This window comes from Oryx dammah, unplaced genomic scaffold, assembly GCF_014754425.2.
Source record: "Oryx dammah isolate SB20612 unplaced genomic scaffold, SCBI_Odam_1.1 HiC_scaffold_5, whole genome shotgun sequence".
Lineage (NCBI taxonomy): Eukaryota > Metazoa > Chordata > Mammalia > Artiodactyla > Bovidae > Oryx > Oryx dammah.
In genome coordinates, this window is record NW_024070189.1 from 87,710,380 (window position 1) to 87,730,237 (window position 19,858).

A 19,858-nucleotide genomic window follows, 5' to 3' on the forward strand; every position below is an offset into this window, starting at 1 on the left:
AGTCATTTCTTAATTCATTCAACAAATATGAATGGCACTCCTGCTCTGGGTCAATTCCAGGTTTGGCCCTGGGGATGTGCTCAGGCACGAGACTAGCCCCTCCCCTCTCACAACTCAGGCAAAAATGGTGTATGACACAGCAGAATAAACGTTGTGCTGTTATAAAAATCCTAAACGCAGAGTGGGAGGCTGCAGCTGACTGCGAAAGCACTAGGGGTCTGGCGATGTAAGAGTGGGCCGAGGATTGCTCCAGCGCTCCGGGACCGGAACCCCGGAGGGGGAGCTGGGTGTCAGTGTGGGCTGTCACTGATGCCCTCTGCAGTTTCATTTCTTATAAACACTGCGTTGGGAGGAAAAGCAGCCTCGGCTCTCCAACCACCCCAAGGGGCCCCGAGGCGGGGCTGAAGCTCTGTGGCCGCGACCCGGAGTGGGGCTGGATGGGACCAGCCCCCTCCTCCACCCTTCCTACTCCCACCCCACCCCCGCCAATGGGTCTTGCACCACGGCCAGCGCCCCTGGCAGGCTTCTTGGCCTTGCTGGGGGCAATAGCACCCCTACTTCGTCCTGGGTAATCGAGTCCCAGTCTGGAGCCCCTCGCCCTAGGTGACCCAAGTTCGCGCTTCCCCGGGTCTGAGATGGGTGTGTTTTTGGAGGGGAGGGGGCGCAAGCTCTTCCAGCTAACTTCCACATTCCTGCTCGGCCCAGGCTGGGGGTGAGTTGGGGTGAGCGGCCGGCTCTGGGCTGGCCGGCTTCCTGGAAAGGGAGGGAGGGAAGAAGAAAAGCAAAGCCTCCAGTCCTCGCGGCCCGGGTGGCGGCCTGGGACCGCCCCTCCCCCTCCGCAGCTGGCTGCCCCGCCCGTGCCAGGCAGCTCACCTGCCGGCAGCCGGCCGGGGCACTTCCTCCTTCTTCGCTCAGCCTCCCGCTGCGGGCCACAGGTTTGCAGCCAGCTTCGCAGCTACAGGCTGTGTGAACTCGGGCAAGTTGCCAAACTGCTCTGCGCCCGCCCCCCCCCCCCCCACGATGAAGGGGTGCAGAGTCTGGTACAGAGCTCTTTGTAAACGCCCCTGCCCTTCCTTCTTATCCCCCCTGCCCCGCTACCCTGGTTTGGCGGACGCACAGTAGGCGCACACAAATGGCGCCCACCTCTACACTGTTGCAGGGGAGGCTGTGTTGCTTGCCACCCCTCGCTGGGCACTCCGCCATCGGATGCAACCTAAATGATTGGGTTAGAATTGCAGCTTTCCCGCGGGCCGTGCTGAGCCGCTGGGGAAGATACCTTCAGGGGGTGGGCTCCAAGCACAGCCCTGGCACTCAGAAGGGCCCCCCACCTCCGCCTCGGCCCCGTCGATCCGGGAGGGGCCGGTCCGGCCGCCCAGTTCTGACCCAGCCCCGGGCGCAGGCCCCAGTTGCCAGCTCCCGGCTGGCGCGGGGGGCGGGGCCTGGGTTTCGGTTTCTTGCAAACGCGGCGGCGATAGGGAAATCGAGGAGTTTCCGGGAACCTCGCCGGGAGCGCAGAGGCTCGCGAGCTGCGGATGCGCGAGGAGGAGGGGGACGGGCGCGTGTCCAGTGTCGCGGGCCCGTGGCCCTCTGGAAGTTCCAGCGGGAGCCGGGGAAAACCGGCCTCGGAAAAGCCCCACCTGCATGCACCTGCCCCCAGCCTGCTCCCGGGTGGCGTTCGTTCCTAAGGGAGCGTGGTGCAGTGTGGATGCAAGGGCTATACTTGCTTGTGAGGACCGGACTGTATGCAGGCTGGAGGAGTCAGGAATGTGGAGGTCCCCCTCAAAGGGCCGAGGTCCCCAATTGTAACACTGGCTTGTATTGTCTTCATAACTCTTATCATTGTCTTCATAGCACTTATCATTGCTGAAATTATCCTTTGTATGTGTTGGTGGATTCCTCCCACCTATCTTGAAGCCCCTTGAGGGTGTGGTCCTGCCTGCCTAGTCCAGCCTGCTGGGTCCTGAGAGACTCCAATGGGCCTAACACAAGGAGGATGTTGGGTGAGTGCTTATTGAGTGGATGAAGAAATGGAATGAGTTAGAGGCATTTAGGGTGGGCCCCGTGGCCTTCTGAGCTGCTCCCAGGGGACCTCCGGGCTTCCAGCTGTTCTTGCCCCCTAACCTGGTCAGGTCAAGCTGATGCCCCCAGCTGAAGGAAGTCCCACTCTGTAACAGAGGCCTTCGCCTCCTTAGAAGGGAGTCCCCTGTGACTTCCAGAGAACTGCCTTCCAGATGGGGTGGCTGGGCAGTGAGCACACTGTCGTCATCACAGAGGAATGCTGGCGGTGGGGGTCGGCCACTTCCTTCCCTCCCCAGGGCTTGCAGCTCAGGCCAGGGATAATTGGGGGTTGGGCCTGTATCTGAGCCAGGGAGGCTGGGAGTTTGGGATGGTGCGGGCGGAGTCTAGCACCCTACCCTGACCTCTTCAGACCAAAGTCATGCCTGCGGTTAAGGTGGGCTGCGCACACATATTTCCTAAATCCTTGCTTTGGAGCTCCTGCATAAAGATCTCCTTGCTTGTAGCCTTGAGAACATGGCTCTTGGAAAGACAAATCAAACAGGTAGAGCTCCCTGAGTCCAGAGAAGCTGAGGGTGGAGCAGTGAGCAGCAGTGGCCAGTCTGAGGCACCCAGCTAGCCAGTGGAGGGGCAGGCAGACCCTCAAGCCTTCCTTGTCCAGTCCAGCATTGGTTTCCTCTGGCCCAGGCTCAGGAGCAGGGTGGCTGGCCTGGGAGAGGGCCAGGGAAACTCCAAATGCTGCAAGAGTGGATCTTGTGCTATGAGCACAGTCCCTGGTGACCCTGGTGACTCAGCCTGGGAATCCCAACTCCAGGGGCTGCCATGGAAATAAGGGTTAAGACATTGAGGGGGTGCCCCTAAGGGGTCCAGAGACCATGGCAGCAATTTAGTGAGGCTCCAGACCAAATAAGGCCTTGTCTCCTCCTTCTCTTGTGGCCCAAGTCTGGACCCACTGTTGCTGGTCCTCTGCCTGGTCCAAACAGTCTCTTTGAGGCAGAGAACTCAACCCCGATCCCTGATCCTCTCCCATAAAGTGGACTTGGAGAAGAAACCTGGTCTTCGAGTGTCTACGTCGGACTTCATTTGCTGTCTCATTTTGGAAACGGTAGATGTAGCTTAAGCTAGAAAATATCAACAAGAATATGTCTTTGTAGCTTGGATTCAGCAACAATGTTCATAGAAGGAAAACAGGGCAAGAGACAGGAGAAAAGGGGGTTGGCCCAGCAGGTGCTCTGTCCTGTTCACTGTGTGACCCCAGGATCCAGCCTTGCCTGAGCACAGCAGATACCCTATGAGCAAGGTGTGGCATGGATGGGGATGGATGGATGGATGACGGGTTCGGATCGTCTCAGCAGTATGCCCCCAGTGGGAAGGAAGAAGGGAGGGACATGGCTTTCCTGAGCATCACTGTGGTCATTTCTGTGCGGTTCTGTCATTCCAAGAGGATCTTTGCTCCCTCTCCAATTGTCTTCACACGTGTGTCCTTTCCCAGTCATGCAGAGAGACTGGGTGTCCAGTGACATTGCCCAGCCAGCCACATAAAAGGGAAAGGGGCTGTTAACAACAGGTAGGGTTTCTCTTCCTCTCCTGGAAGGTAGGTCCACAAAGGCCTCAATTTAGATAGAACCTCAGCTAAGTGTGAGAGGTTCCAGTCCTTTCTCTGCATGAGTGAGTATCAAGAAAGTCTCTCTTGACTGACTGACTGACTGGCAGGACGGGTGAAGGGTCGGCAGAGAGCCACCTGCCTGGATAGTCCGGAGAAAGCATGACTGACTGCCGTCCAGCTTGGCAAGTGAGAGACTACAATGACCATGTCACCAGGTCAGATAGCCATCGTGATAGCTAACTCCTAGATTGCTGCTCTGGGAGTATTTCAGAGGACTTGGTCCACATTGGGGGTAAAACAGACCAGGGTTTGCTGGGAGAAGGCGCTGTTAGCCAGGAGGCCCCTGGTGACTCATCACTGCCAGGAAACAAAAATTAGTCTCCTTTCCTCAAGAACCCTCAAGAATGTTGAAGACGTCCCACAGCCTCATGGGCTGGAGCACACATGTATTCTTTGTTGCTAGTTGAGTGGCGACTCTAGAAGGCTGAAGACATAGGGGCATCTGATGGGCATGCAATGTTTCTCAGGCCCATGCCTGTACCAGCCATGCAGAGGCACTTCGAAGTGAGTCGGCACGGTCCCCACCACCACCCTGGATATGAGCTCTCTGCGGACAAAAGATGGGGTTATTACCCTCAGAGCCCCCTCCCTGGCACCCAGCTCGCTCCTTACAAACAGCAGACAATTAGTAAGTGCACTTGATTGCAGAATGACAGATGTATATCCTACCTGTAGTACGAGGCGCAGGAGCAGAGATGCTGGGACGTAGGGAGAGAAGTGATTTAACTCTGCCAGAGTTCACAGGCAGCCACTCTGAGGAACTAGCGTTCAAGGGCCTTGAAGAGTGATGAGTCAACCGTGGGAGAGCGTGTTTAGATTGTAGGCACAGCCCAAGCAAAAGCCTGGAGGCTCCCAAGTGCAGGACAGATCCTGCTTGTGGTGTGGCCTTGTGGCCTTGTATGGCTGCTCCGGGAACTAAGGCTGGACCAGCCCACAGGAGCCATACCATGAAGAGGCTTTAGTGCTCCTCAGAAGTATGGTCTTGATCCTGGCTGTGCAGGGTGAAACTGAGAGTCTGATCTGTGCTTCAGAAATCTCTCTGCGGAGGAGACGCTCATGCAACTGTGTTCTTGCATGACCATGAGAGTGAGTGCCTCCCCTTGAATGTCATACCGCAGGCCCCTACTTGCATTGCCCTTGTCTGGGACCCTGCTGCAAACCGAGGCAGGGCAATGGATAGGAGGCAGCTCGGGTCGCTCCACGTGGATTGGGGCTCTGGCCACAGGGGATGGAGAGAAGTGAGCTTAGTTGACAGCAGTATCCGTGGATGGCCCGGATGTGAGGTGGGTTGGAGTAGAACCCTTCCCAGGCCTTCCCAAGGTTCCCCATCCTGGGAGAAATATAGGGAGATTCCCCACTTTGATAGGCTATTAGTCTGGGGAGCTGAGGGCATTGAGCTAAAGTGTAGGACAGATGATCAAAATTCACACATTGTCCCCGGAATACCCAGGTCACTGGTGATCACAGCCAGAACCTGAAACAACATACCAGCACTGTTTGGCCCTGCCCTTTGGACACTGGGTGTGTGGGTACAACAGGCCAGGAAGGCTGGATAAGGGTGCCCCACTGCTGGATGCAGTGTTCTATAAATTCATCATCCCTCTGCTGTCTAGCAGGACCAGAGTCCACCCCCAAGTCCACCTGTGTTCCCAGGGGATCCGAGTTCTCTCACAAGCCCCAGCCTTCTGAAAGCTCTAACCCTGTGACCGCAGCGCCCCCTGCTGGATAGTACCCTTCTTGGAGTTTGCTGCTGCTGCTGTCGTTTCAGTCCTGCCCAACTCTGTGCAACCCCATAGACAGTAGCCCACCAGGCTCCCCCGTCCCTGGGATTCTCCAGGTAAGAACACTGGAGTGGGTTGCCATTTCCTTCTCCAATGCATGAGAGTAAAAAGTGAAAGTGAAGTCGCTGAGTCTTGTCCGACTCTTAGCGACCCCATGGACTGCAGCCCACCAGGCTCCTCCATCCATGGGATTCTCCAGGCAAGAGTACTGGAGTGGGGTGCCACTGCCTTCTCCGTTCTTGGAGTCTAGTGAAGAAAAAAGGGTGCAGAGACAATGCTGACTCAAAGTGTGTGAGCAGGAATTGAGGGTGGACTTTGGCTAAGGGAGATAGGCAGGAGCCACCTGGTAAACAGAGTACCTGTTTCCTGGTCAGTAGCCTTTAGCCGACTGCAAGAAAAGGAAGAGATGGGGTTTTCTATTTCTGCTTTATTGACTATGCCAAAGCCTTTGACTGTGTGGATCACAATAAACTGGAAAATTCTGAAAGAGATGGGAATACCAGACCACCTGACCTGCCTCTTGAGAAACCTGTATGCAGGTCAGGAAGTAACAGTTAGAACTGGACATGGAACAACAGACAGGTTCCAAATAGGAAAAGGAGTACGTCAAGGCTGTATATGGTCACCGTGCTTATTTAATTTATACGCAGAGTACATCATGAGAAACGCTGGGCTGGATAAAACACAAGCTGGAATCAAGATTGCCGGGAGAAATATCAATAACCTCAGATATGCAGATGACACCACCCTTATGGCAGAAAGTGGAGAGGAACTAAAAAGCCTCTTGATGAAAGTGAAAGAGGAGAGTGAAAAGGTTGGCTTAAAGCTCAACATTCAGAAAATGAAGATCATAGCATCTGGTCCCATCACTTCATGGGAAGTAGATAGGGAAACAGTGGAAACAGTGTCAGACTTTATTTTTTGGGGCTCCAAAATCACTGCAGATGGTGATTGCAGCCATGAAATTAAAAGACGCGTAATCCTTGGAAGGAAAGTTATGACCAACCTAGATAACATATTAAAAAGCAGAGACATTACTTTGGCAACAAAGGTCCATCTAGTCAAGGCTATGGTTTTTCCAGTGGTCATGTATGGATGTGAGAGTTGGACTGTGAAGAAAGCTGAGCACCAAAGAATTGATGCTTTTGAACTGTGGTGTTGGAGAAGACTCTTGAGAGTCCCTTGGACTGCAAGGAGATCCAACCAGTCCATCCTAAAGGAGATCAGTCCTGGGTGTTCTTTGGAAGGAATGATGCTAAAGCTGAAACTCCAATACTTTGGTTACCTCATGCAAAGAGTTGACTCATTGGAAAAGACCCTGATGCTGGGAGGGATTGGGGGCAGGAGGAGAAGGGGACGACAGAGGATGAGATGGCTGGATGGCATCACCGACTCGACTGACATGAGTCTGAGTGAACTCCGAGAGTTGGTGATGAACAGGGAGGCCTGGTGTGCTGCAATTCATGGAGTCACACGACTGAGCAACTGAACTGAACTGAACTGAAGGTGACTTCTCGGGGAGGCAAGAGAACGAGGACCCTGTCTTCTCCCCTGGGGTCATGGCCCAAGAAGGCCCGCATCCTAGGCTGAGCACACATCTCTTCAGGTGGGCCCAGGAACCCCATCAGGTTCTCCCAGACTAACCCCTCTGATCTCTAGAGTGATTTGTCTTGGGACTGAGGGCCAAGGGTTAGGCCTGGGAGGGGACAGACAGTGCCCTAGGCACTCTAAAAAGAGGAAGAGTCATCCCCAGACAGAATTCTTGCCCAACCGTCCAATCCTGGCTGAGAATGGAGACAAGGGCCTGTCACGGAGTCCAAGAGCAGCTGCCTGGCTTCTCAGATTGAAACCTTATCTGGACTCACTTCCCTCCTGAGTCCCAGGCCAGTGCCTGGCCTAATAGCACCAGCAGCCAAGGTAGAGGCCTCCCTTGGGTGGGAGCCCATACCAAAGGCAGTGATATGACAACTCGGTGATAAAACTCCCCACACACTTCTAGAGGAACTGATTTTCTCTCAAGCTTCTCTGCAATTTTTCTCTTGTAATTTTCCTAAATATGTGTCTTTTCTCTCCCTCTTCTAGCCTAGGGATGCTCTTTGATCACTGGTGCCATGGGAATGGATTACTTGACAAATTCAGACAGCAAACATTTGCTTTCTAGCCAGATGACAGGCACAGAGGTAGGTGCTATGGGCACAGACATTCAGCAAGAATTTATTGAGCCTGTACTATGTGCCAAGCATGGCTCTAGACACTAGGGATATCGAAATGAATGAGATCAAGTCCCTACTCCCATGAAACATATTCTAGTGAAGACAGGCAACAACAAGGAAAGTGTCACACTGTGGTAACTATTCTGCAGAGAAATAAAATAGCTTGAGGTCAAGACAGTGTGGAGGTAGCAACTTTAGATTTTGTGTTCAAAGAATATCTCTCTAAAGGGGTAATATTTTAACTTTCTAAATGACAGAAGGGGCAGCGATGTGCAAAACAGGGTGAAGAGCACCCCAGGCAGAAGGAATAGCTGGTGCACAGGTCTTGGGAAGAGAACAAACTCAGTGTGTTTAAGGAAAAAGGTTCTTGTGACTCCAGCATGGCGGCCAAGGGGAGAATGATAGAAAAAGCATCCAGTAAAATAGGCAAGGATCAGATAGCGTGGGGCATTTGGGGCCTTAGCATTAAGCCAAGGCAAGAGAGAGCCTTTGTATGACGTTATGCATGGAAGAGAAATGATTTCGTGTGCATTTTTAGATGCTCAGTGACTGCTCAGTCCATTTGCAGATTGGACTGTGGTCCAAGCCAAGTCTTTCTGCAAGTGTGAAGCAAGAAGACCATGGGGAGGCCAGAGTAGGAGGGTGATCCAGGAGAGACGAACAAGGGTGGTGGTGGTATCAGTGGAAAGAACAAGGAGTGGATCCAGGCAGAGGATGGAGGGAAAGCCGAACAGAGCTAAACAAAACACAGTGGCTGCAGAATGGGAGAAAATATTTGCAAATCATGTCTAATAAAGGATTTATATGTAGAATATAAGTTTAAGCAAAGAATGTTTAAAACTCAATAATAAGAAGACAACACACTTTCTAATGGTCAGACTTAAATGGCTGTTTTACATCTTCTTTGGTAAAAGGAACATGCAGACTAGAACCGTAATGAAATACTACCGCACATCTACTAGGGAGGCAAAATGAAAAAAGACTATACCAAGTATGAGCAATCATATGGAACAAATGGAATGCTCTTAAGCTATTGACAGGAATGTAAAATGATACAACTACTTTGGAAAATGTTTTGCATTTTCCTAAAAAGTTAAATGTACACCTACCATATAACCTAAGCTTTCCATTCTTAGGTATGTATGCAAAATAAATGAAAGGATGTGTCCACGCACACCTGTACATGAATGCTTATTGCTGCTTACTTTGTAGAAGCCAGAAACTGGAAACAACAAAAATGACCATTAATAAGAGAATTGATAAAAAGATAGTAGGATATCTATACAGTGAAATACCACTTGGCAGAAAAAAGGAATGAACTAGGTAACATGGAGTAAACATTCTCCTCCCTGTCTCTCCCTGTAAATGCAACATTAAAACCTGGACTGAATGTGTGAAAGACTTTCAAGAGTAAATATCAGGGACATCCCTGGCAGTCCAGAGGTTAAGACTTCACCTTCCAGTGCAGGGGTTGTTGTTTGACCCCTGGTCCGGGAGCTGAGATCCCACATGCCTTGGGGCCAAAAAGCCAAAACACGAAAAACAAGCAGTATTGTAACAAAGTCAATAAAGATTTTTAAAATGATCCACATTTTTAAAAAAATTCTTTTAAAAAGTTGTAAGAAAAAAAGAGTAAATGTCAATAGCGGGTGAACTGGGGAAGAAAAACAGAATTTGGAGTACCATTGACATGGGGATGAGTTTCTTGTTTTCCCTCCAGTATTTCTTGGCTGGGCTCCGCAGGTGGTTCAGTGCTAAAGAATCTTCCAGCCAGTGCAGGAGATGGCGGGTTGGATTCCTGGGTCAGGAAGATCCACTAGAGAAGGAAATGGCAACTCAGTCCAGTATTCTTGCCTGGAAGATCCCATGGACAGGGGAGCCTGGTGGGCTACAGTCCATGGGGTTGCAAAGAGTTGGACACGACTTAGTAACTAAACAACAACATTCGCTGGCCAGACTCAAAGCAGCCTGGAACTTTCAGGTGAAAGTGGGCAACTGGGCCATAGGCAGTGAAAACTCTAGGAGAACCCTTCTAGTTTTGGTTTGAAGAACGGGAAAGGAACTCCTAATGTTCAGAGTGAGTGAGGAAACACCCCTTTAAAACTTTTTCTCTGCTCTTCATGCCCCAGCCACCTAATATTCCTGCTACAGTGACATCTGAGACATTAAGGCACCAAAAATTCTTAAGGAAGAGACACTTTCATTCTGATTGCAGGTGTATCAAGAGATTGGGACAAATCTAACTGCTCTCCTATTTCACTCGCTCTGTTTCTCTTTTCTCCATCCTTTTGCCACTTAGCCCTGGGTGAGGGCACAGCTGTAGGAAGTACACAACAAAGCAAAGCAACTAAAGAACCAAAAGGAGAATCAGAAAGAGGAGCCCCAGAGAGCCCCGAAGTACCAAGGAAATTGTGGAGAAGGCCCCTGGGAAATTAATTCGATAAAATTGTTTATGAACTGTGCTCTCACCCCCAGGATGAGCATGCATGGATTCAGTCCTCAGCAGCACATCCAAGACTGGAGGACTAAACTGAACCACCGCCTGTTCTCAGAATTACCACTAGAGGGTGCACGCACAGGACAAATCTAAACAGCACCAGAGAGGTTTTGAAAATGCAACTTGCCTTGAAACCACAATCCACAGAAGGCTACTCAGGATTGGTGGCTCAAGCCTAGGAGCCAATTGCCTGCTAAAATATACATGTCAACGTTCTCCATAGTATTCAAATAGGACCCGGAATCTCATACAATTCAAATGTCCAGGACTTAAAATTATTTGGCATACAAAGATCCAGGAAAACCTCGACTTGCATGCTAACATATGACCAAAAGAGGCCAACAGTGAGATATTAAAATTAAGTGACAAAGACTTTAAACTGCTATAATGAAAATGCTCCAAAAGGTAAAGGCTAACACTCCTGAAATGAATGAAAGTCTTAACAGATAAATAAAAGATAAATAGAGAAACTAAAATTTTAGAACTTAAAAATATGAGCCAAAATCAAATACTCACTAGATAAGCTCAAGAGCAGAATAGCAATGACAGAAAAGTCAGTATGTAAACTCAAAGGTAAACCAGTACAAAATTATCCAATTTGGGTAACAGTGAGAAAAAGATTTTAGAGCCTCAAAGTCCTAGAAAGTCTATCATTGGAGATCCATAAAGAGAGGAGAAAGAGTGCAATGAAGGCAAAAATAATGACTAAAAACTTCCAAAATATGACAAATGATATAAACCTCTGGATTCAAACACCTCAGCAAGTCCCAAAAAGGGTAAACCAAAGAAATTCATACCTGTATATATCATAATGAAACTGTTGAAAACTTAAGAATACATACCATCACATATATGTGTATGTGTGTATTGCACTGTTGTTATTGTTCAGTTGTTCAGTTGTGTCCAGTTCTTTGAGACCCCATGAACTGCAGCATGCCAGGCTTCCCTGTTCTTCACCATCTCCCAGTGCTTACTCAAACTCACGTCCATTGAGTCGGTGATGCCATCCAAGGATCTCATTCTCTGTCGTCCCCTTCTCCTCCTGCCCTCAGTCTTTCCCGGCATCAGGGTCTAAGTCGGCTCTTCACATCATGTGGCCTAAGTGTTGGAGTTTCAGCTTCAGCATCAGTCCTTCCAGTGAATATTTAGGATTGACTGGTTGGATCTCCTTGCAGTCCAAGGGACTCTCAAGAGTCTTCTCCAACACCACAGTTCAAAAGCATCAATTCTTTGGTGCTCAGCCTTCTTTATGGTCCAACTCTCACATCCATACATGGCTACTGGAAAAACCATAGCTTTGACTAGACAGACTTTTGTTGGCAAAGTAATGTCTCTGCTTTTTAATATGCTGTCTAGGTTTGTCATAACTTTTCTTCCAAGGAGCAAGCATTTTTAATTTCATGGCTGCAGTCACTATCCACAGTGTTATATGTTACATATTTGTGTGTAAATACTTTAAAATATGTATATGTTTTGATATATGTATATGCATACACAGACACATATCTGCCAGAAGAAAATATCTCATTGTGGAAACCCGAATGAAGAGGATCACATCTTCAAAGTACAAGAGCAAAAGAACCATCAACCAGAATTAAATACAATTCTGTATCCAATAAAAAAGAGTGAAGGTGAAATTTTCAGATGAAGGAAATCTGAGAGAATTCCTTGACAGCAGACCTATTCTAAAATAATTTCCAGAATTTTTTCAGATAGAATGGAAATAGTACCAAAAGTATACTTGGAGTGAATGAAGGAAGACCAACAGAATGGTAAAATATGGGTTAATTAAACATTCTACTCTTTTGCTCTTGAGTTCTTTAAAAAAATTTATATTTAAAACAAAAATTGTGACATTTTCTGATGGTATGTTCAATGTATGTATATGTAATATGTAAGAAAACTACAACAGAAAGAAGGGAGAATAAAGGAAGCTATACAATAGTTAGTTTTTACATTCTAAAATGGTAAAAATATCATCCTAAGCACGCCTAAAAAGGAAATATGTAACTTGTAATCCCTAGAGTAACCACTAAAAAAAGAGAGGTAGTTAAAAACACAACAGATGCATTTAACTGGAATGCTTAAAGAGATGTCAAACAATCCAGACATACTCAGGATAAAGGGAACAGAGGAGGGAAAACAGAAAATAAATAATAAAATCTCTAGATATAAATCCAACCATATCAATAATTACAATAAGTGTAAACAGACTAGGAGAGATGCGGCGGAGCAGCGGAAGTGGCGGAGCGGGGAAGCGCCAAATGCTTATCTCTACACAAAAGCAGCAGATAAACTGGCAAACCTGTCAGAACTGGCTTTATTGGAACTTTGGATACTTACCAAGATTTTACAGCAACTAGAAAAACACTTGGGCTTCCCGATGGCTCAGTGGTAAAGAATCCACCTGCAATGCAGGAACCTCAGGAGACTTGGGTTAGATCCCTGGGTCAGGAAGACCCCCTGCATAAGGAAATGGCGACCCCCTTCAGTATTTTTGCCTGGAAAATTCCACAGACAGAGAGCCTGGTGCACCACGGTCCATGGAGGTGCAGAGTTGGACACAACTGAATGACTAAGGAAGCAAGCAAGAGAAATACTTCATCAAGAAAAACAAAACAAAAACAAAATGCTAAATCTTGATAGGAGAATTTTGTGGTATTTTAACTTACCAAGGCCCAATCCTTTCTCCTCAGCCTGGTGAAGGCCTTGAAGACAGCAGCCTGAATTCTCAGTTCAGTTCTTAGTACCAGAGGGAGCAGAATGGGCTGGGTTCTGAAGGAACCAAGGTTGTTTGTTTTGATCTATATTTTCAGCTACACAGGGGACATTCTCAAGGGTAAATCATATGGTAAGACATAAAACAAGTCTTAGTGACTTTAAGATTAAAATTATACCAAGTATCTTTTTTTCTTCCCCCGCTATGCCACATGCCATGTGGGATCTTAGTTTCCTGACCCAACCAGGAATGGAATCTGTGTCCCCTGCAGTGGAATCAAGGAGTCTCAGCCACTAGACCAGCAGGGACGTCCCATACCATGTATCTTTTGGATCACTCGGTTTAGTTAAGTCACTCTGTTGTGTCTGACTCTTTGCGACCCCGTGAACCGCAGCACCCCAGGCCTCCCTGTCCATCACCAACTCCCGGAGTTCACCCAAACCCATGTCCATTGAGTTGGTGATGCCATCCAATCGTCTTATCCTCTGTCGTCCCCTTCTCCTCCTGCCCTCAATCTTTCCCAGCATCAGGGTCTTTTCAAATTAGTCAGCTCCTCGCATCACGTGGCCAAAGTACTGGAGTTTCGGCTTCAACATCAGTCCTTCCAATGAACACCCAGGACTGATCTCCTTTAGGATGGACTGGCTGGATCTTCTTGCAGTCCAAGGGACTCTCAAGAGTCTTCTCCAACACCACAGTTCAAAAGCATCAATTCTTCGGTGCTCAGCTTTCTTCACCGTCCGACTCTCCTATCTATACATGACCACTGCAAAAACCATAGCCTTGACTAGATGGACCTTTGTTGGCAAAGTAATGTCTCTGCTTTTCAATATGCTGTCTAGGTTGATCATAACTTTCCTTCCAAGGAGTGTCTTTTTTTTAATTTCATGCCTTCAATCACCATCTGCAGTGATTTTAGAGCCCCCAAAAATAAAGTCAGCCACTGTTTCTACTGTTTTGCCATCTATTTGCCATGAAGTGATGGGACCAGATGCCATGATCTTAGTTTTCTGAATGTTGAGCTTTAAGCCAACTTTTTCACTCTCCTCTTTCACTTTCATCAAGAGGCTCTTTAGTTCCTCTTCACTTTCTGCCATAAGGGTGGTGTCATCTGCATATCTGAGGTTATTGATATTTCTCCCGGCAATCTTGATTCCAGCTTGTGCTTCTTCCAGTCCAGCGTTTCTCATGATGTACTCTGCATACAAGTTAAATAAGCAGGGTGACAATATACAGCCTTGACATACTCCTTTTCCTATTTGGAACCAGTCTGTTGTTCCATGTCCAGTTCTAACTGTTACTTCCTAACCTGCATACAAGTCTCTCAAGAGGCAGGTCAGGTGGTCTGGTATTCCCATCTCCTTCAGAATTTTCCACAGTTTATTGTGAAAGGCTTTGGCATAGTCAATAAAGCAGAAATAGATGTTCTTCTGGAACTCTCTTGCTTTTTCCATGATCCAGAGGATGTTGGCAATTTGATCTCTGGTTCCTCTGCCTTTTCTAAAACCAGCTTCAACATCTGGAAGTTCAACGTTCACATATTGCTGAAGCCTGGCTTGGAGAATTTTGAGCATTACTTTATAGTGTGTGAGATGAGTGCAGTTGTGCAGTAGTTTGAGCATTCTTTGGCATTGCCTTACTTTGGAATTGGAATGAAAACTGACCTTTTCCAGTCCTGTGGCCACTGCTGAGTTTTCCAAATTTGCTGGCATATTGAGTGCAGCACTTTCACAGCATCATCTTTCAGGATTTGAAATAGCTCAACTGGAATTCCATCACCTCCACTAGCTTTGTTCATAGTGATGCTTCCTAAGGCCCACTTGACTTCACATTCCAGGATGTCTGGCTCTAGGTGAGTGATCGCACCATCGTGATTATCCAGGTCGTGAAGATCTTTTTTGTACAGTACTTCTGTGTATTCTTGCCACCTCTTCTTAATATCTTCTGCTTGTTAGGTCCATACCATTTCTGTCCTTTATCGAGCCCATCTTTGCATGAAATGTTCCCTTGGTATCTCTAATGTTCTTGAAGAGATCACTAGTCTTTCCCTCTCTGTTGTTTTCCTCTATTTCTTTGCATTGATCACTAAGGAAGGCTTTCTTATCTCTCCTTGCTATTCTTTGGAACTCTGCATTCCTATGGGTATATCTTTCCTTTTCTCTTTTGCCTTTCACTTCTCTTCTTTTCACAGCTATTTGTAAGGCCTCCTCAGACAGCCATTTTGCTTTTTTGCATTTCTTTTCCATGGGGATGGTCTTGATCCCTGTCTCCTGTACAATGTCACGAACCTCCATCCATAGTTCATCAGGCACTCTATCAGATCTAGTCCCTTAAATCTATTTCTCACTTCCACTGTATAATCATAAGGGATTTGATTTAGGTCGTACCTGAATGATCTAGTGGTTTTCCCTACTTTCTTCAATTTAAATCTGAGTTTGGCAATAAGGAGTTCATGATCTGAGCCACAGTCAGCTCCCGGTCTTGTTTTTGCTGACTGTATAGAGCTTCCCCATCTTTGGCTGCAAAGAATATAATCAATCTGATCTCGGTGTTGACCATCTGGTGATGTCCATGTGTAGTCTTCTCTTGTGTTGTTGGAAGACGGTGTTTGCTATGACCATCGTGTTCTCTTGGTAAAACTCTATTAGCCTTTGCCCTGCTTCATTCTGTACTCCAAGGCCAAATTTGCCTGTTACTGCAAGTGTTTCCTGACTTCCTACTTTTGAGTTCCAGTCCCCTATAAAGAAAAGGACATCTTTTTTGAGTGTTAGTTCTAAAAGGTCCTGTAGGTCTTCACAGAACCATTCAACTTCAGCTTCTTCAGCATTACTGGTTGGGGCATAGGCTTGGATTACCGTGATATTGAATGGTTTGCCTTGGAAACGAACAGAGATCATTCTGTCATTTTTGAGGTTGCATCCAAGTACTGCATTTTGGACTCTTGTTGACCATGATGGCTACTCCATTTCTTCTAAGGGATTCCTGCCCACAGTAGTAGATATAATGGTCATCTGAGTTAAATTCACCCATTCCAATCCATTTTAGTTCGCCGATTCCTAGAATGTCGACCTTCACTCTTGCCATCTCCTGTTTGACCACGTCCAATTTGCCTTGATTCATGGACCTAACACTCCAGGTTCCTATGCAATATTGCTCTTTACAGCATCGGACCTTGCTTCTATCACCAGTCACATCCACAACGGGGTGTTGTTTTTGCTCTGGCTCCATCCCTTCATTCTTTCTGGAGTTGTTTCTCCATTGATCTCCAGTAGCATATTGGGCACCTACCGACCTGGGGAGTTCTCCTTTCAATATCCTATCTTTTTTGCCTTTTCATACTGTTCATGGGGTTCTCAAGGCAAGAATACTGAAGTGGTTTGCCACTGGACCACAGTGGTACAAAACTAGAAATCAACAACACAAGGAAAGCTGGAGACTACACATGGTGGAAACCAAACAGCACACCCCTGAACAACCAAAAAAATCAAAGGAGAAATAAAAGAATATCTCAGAACAAATGAAAATAGAAACACAACCTATGGGATTCTGCAATGCTGTTCTAAGAGAACTTTATGGTGATAAATGCAGTGTTAAGAAATTAGAGGGCCTTCCCTGGTAGTTCCGTCTTCCTTGGTGGCGACGGTAAAGACTCTGCCTGCAATGCAGGAGACCCAGAAGTCCTTGGGTCGAGAAGATTTCCTGGAGAAGGGGATGGCAACCCACTCCAGTACTCTTGCCTGGAGAATCCCATGGACAGAGGAGCCTGGTGGGCTACAGTCCATGGGATCGCTGAGAGTCAGACACAACTGAGCGGCAAATTCTTAAGGATGCATCCCTGGTGGTCCAGTGGCTGAGACTCCGTATACCCAGTGCAGGAAGCCTGGGTTTGATCCCTGATGAGGGAACTATTAATAGACCGCACTTGCTGAAACTAAGGGTTCAAATGTTACAACTAAAGATCCTGCATGCTGCAACTAAGACCTGGCACAGCCAAATAAGTAAATAAATAAAAAAGAAAGAGAGAAAGTGCTCATTCAAAAAAGAAAGAAAGAAAAGAAATTAGAAACATTGTAAATAAAAGCTTAGCTTTTACCTCAAGGAACTAGAAAAAGAAGAGCAAATTAAAGCTTAAAGTTAGCAGAAGGAAGAAAATAATAGATCATAGTAGAAAATAAATGAAAATAATAGAAATAAATGAAATAGAGATCAAAAAAACAATAGTAAAGATCAGTGAAAGTAAGAGCTGCTTTTTAAAAAGATAAGCAAAATTTGACAAATCTTTAGTGAGACTAGTAGGAAAAAAAAGAAGACTCAAATAAAATACAAAATGAAAGATGAGAAATAATAGCTCACACGACAGAAACACATACAATCATAAGAGACTACTATGAGTAGTTATACACCAATAAATTAGATAGCCTAGGAGAAAGGAATAATTTCCTAGAATCATACAACCTAGCAAGACTGAACCAGGGAGAACTAGCAAGTCTGAACAGGCCAATAAAGAGTAAGGAAGTTGAACCAGTAATCAAAAACCTCCCAATATAGAAATCTCAAGGGCAAGATGGCTTCACAGGATTATTCTACCAAACAACTAAAGAGGAACCCCAAGCCATCTCCAACTCTTCTCAAAAACGGAAGGAGAGGGAACACTCCCAAATTCATTTTACGAGGCCAGCATTACCCTGACACCAAATTCACATAAGCACACCACAAGAAAAGAAAATTATAGACGAAAATCCCTGCTGAACATAGATGCAAACATTCTCAACAAAAATTAGTGAACTTAATTGAAGAACTCATTATAAAGGTTATATACCATGGCCAAGTGAGATTTATCCCTAGGATACAAGGATGGTTCAACAAATGCAAGTCAATAAATGTGATATCTCACATTAATAGAATGAAATAAAGCATATGATCATCTCAACAGATGCAGAAAAGGTGTCTGACAAACTTCAACATCGCTTCATGATAAAAGCCCTCAATTGGTTGGCTGTAGAAGGGACATACCTAAGTGTAATAAAGGCCATATACAACAAACCCACAGCTAGCATTATAATTGATAGAGAAAAATGGAAAGCTTTTCCGGTAAGATAAGGAACAGGATAAGGGTGCCCATTCTCACCACTCTTATTCAAGACAGTACTCTAACTTCTACCTAGAGCACTCAGGCAAAACAAAGAAATAAAAAGCATACAAATTAGAAAGGAAGAGGTAAAGTTATTGCTATTTACTGGTTATATGATCTTTTATACTGAAAACCCCAAAGACTCAACTTAAAGATTTCCTGGATTTAATCAATGAATTTTGTAAAGTTGCAGGATATGAAAGCAATGCACAGAAATAAGCTGCTTTTCTATACACTAAAACGTCTGTAAAAAAAAGTGTCTCATTCACAATAGCATCAAAACAATAAAATAACTGCTATTATGGCAATTATGTTGTAATATAACTGTACCAAATCAATACATTGTACACCTTAAATTTATACAGTATTGTGTTTCAAATATAACTCAATGAAAATAAAAATTTTAAAACTTACTATAATGCTACTATAATCAAAAAGAGTACGGTACTGACACAAAGATAACACATAGCTTATTCAAATTTATACACATATATATTTGGAACAGAATTGACAGTACTAAAACAAATTCTTACATTTATAGTCAATTTGTTTTTAGTAAAGGTGTCAGGACAATTCAATTGTGTTTACAACAAATGGTGCTAGGACAGTTGATTATCTACATTCATGAAGAAGTTATATAACTACCTCACATAAATATTCAAAATGGATCATAGACATAATTGTAAGAGTTAAAGCTATAAAATGTTTAGAAGCAAACATAGGAGAATATCTTTAAGCAAAGAGCTCTGAGCTACACTACCAAAACCACAATCCATAAATGAAAAATTGACAAATTAGACTTCAAAATATAAAACTTTTGCTTTTCAAAAGACATCATCAAGAAAATGAAAAGTTAAGCTTAAGATCTGAAAATATTTGAAATCCTATATTGGATAAAGGACATACCTAATGTATAAAGAACTCAGAAAGCAGAGAAAAGAAAACCAAGAAATGAGAGAACAGAAAACGAACAAAAATAAATGGAAGATTGAAGCCACAATATATCAACAATTACATTAGATGCAAATATTTCAGCATCATTAGCTACTAGATAAATGCAAATTATAACTATGATGAGGTACCACTACACATCTGTTAGAAGAACATAAAAAATATTGGCAAGACCAAGTATTGGTGAGGAAATAGAGCAACTGGAATTCTCATACATTTCAGATGGAAGTACAAAATGACACAGCCACTTTGGAAAAGAATTTGACAGTTTCTTATAAAGTTAAACAACATTTATTCTATGATCCAGCGATCCTCCTTCCAGGTACTTATCCTAGATAGATGAAGATGTATTACATGTTCACACAAACACCTGTGCCCAAATGTTTATAGCAGTTTTGTTTATAGCTGTCAAATATTGGAAGCAACTCAGATATGCACCGAGTGAATGGATAAACAAACTCAGACACCCATGCAATGAAATACTACTCTTCAAAAAAAAGAAAGGGAGGGAGGGAAGAAAGAAAAGGAAAAGAGAAAGAAAGAAAAGAAACAGTAGGAAGGAAAGAGAGAAATGAACCCATGATTTGGGTGAATTTCTTAGTCATCGTGCTGAGTAAAGGAAACTAATCTCAGAAGGCTACGTGCTGTCTGATTCCACTAATATGACATTCTCGAAAAGAGGAAACTATGTTGATGGAGATCAGATCGTTAGTTCCCAGACGTTCGGGGTGGAGATAGCATCAAGGAGTTTTCTGTTCTGTATTCTGATTCTGTGGTGTTGGTTACTCAAATCCATACCCATGTTAAAATTCATAGAGCTGTTCACCAAAAAGCTTTCCCCCCTCCCCGGGGTTGGGGGGGAGGACTTTTTTGGTGGTCCAGTG